This window comes from Myotis davidii, unplaced genomic scaffold, assembly GCF_000327345.1.
Source record: "Myotis davidii unplaced genomic scaffold, ASM32734v1 scaffold71, whole genome shotgun sequence".
NCBI classification, from domain to species: Eukaryota; Metazoa; Chordata; class Mammalia; order Chiroptera; family Vespertilionidae; genus Myotis; species Myotis davidii.
In genome coordinates, this window is record NW_006283588.1 from 3,727,340 (window position 1) to 3,728,563 (window position 1,224).

A 1,224-nucleotide genomic window follows, 5' to 3' on the forward strand; every position below is an offset into this window, starting at 1 on the left:
CCTGGACCCTTCAGGCTGACACTCTATTATCCACTGAGCCAAACTATCTAGGGCAGTGGTCGGCAAACTGCGGCTCTTTGGCCCCTTGAGCGTCTCGCCCAGGCCGAAAACCGACTTCTGCACATGGGCAACGAAGTTTCAATTGCACTGTACGTGCGCGCCCGCATGTGGTATTTTGTGGAAGAGCCACACTCAAGGGGCCAAAGAGCTGCATGTGGCTCGGGAGCTGCAGTTTGCCAACCACTGGGCTAGAGGTTAGGGAGGTAAATTCATAGAAATCAAGAGGAAGGATTGTTTCTGTGCTAAAGAATAGAAGGAGGAGTGGCAGAACCCTGTGACTGATGGAATGTAAACACATAAAAGAGAGAAAGGAGCAAATAGCACCCTAAGGTACCTGGAGTCCCAGGAGAATAGTAAGGAAGTGAGAGAGAGATACCAGTCGAAGAAAGAGGTGGATTTGTTTTCAACCGTATAATTTCAGGTGCTGGCAACAGACGTAATGTGGAGCAAGGATGAACAAGGAAGCCTGGCAACGTAGCTTTGGGGATGGCTACTACTAAATAGAGTGAGCCTTAGAAATGGGTAACAACTGAGGTCGTGAAGGTGAATGGAGATAAGAAAGATTCAAGAATTTAAATTTATGAGTTCCCTAGTTGACAAGCAGGACAAAAAGTTATCAGGCCCTGGCTGGTTTGACTCAGTGGTTAGAGCATTGGCCTGTGGACTGAAGGCTCCCAGGTTCGATTCCGGTCAAGGGCACATGCCTGGGTTGCAGGCTCGATTCCCAGTAGGAGGGGGCATGCAGGAGGCAGCTGATCAGTGATTCCCTTTCATCATTGATGTTTCAATCTCTCTCTCCCTCTCCCTTCCTCTCTGAAATCAATAAATGTATATATATTTTTAAAGTTACCAGGATGGTAGGAAGAAAGCAAAGAGATCAGGGGAGCCCTGGAGGGGTGGGGAGACAATCGCAAGACGGAAATGGACAGAAAGCAGGAGAAAGTTGGAGGCAGATGAGAACTGAGAAAAGCCCACTGTCCTTTTAGGAAGCCATCTGTAGGGCAGTTAGAACCTTTGTCTGGGCTGAATGAGAAAAAAGAAGGAATTCCATGAGCTGCACTCTCTTTCTAAGCCCCCCAGTCTCCAGTCCTTAGAGCAACAGACTGATGGAAGATGTTTGGATTGAGAAGCCAACTATTTGGAGCAGATACAGGCCCAGCAGGA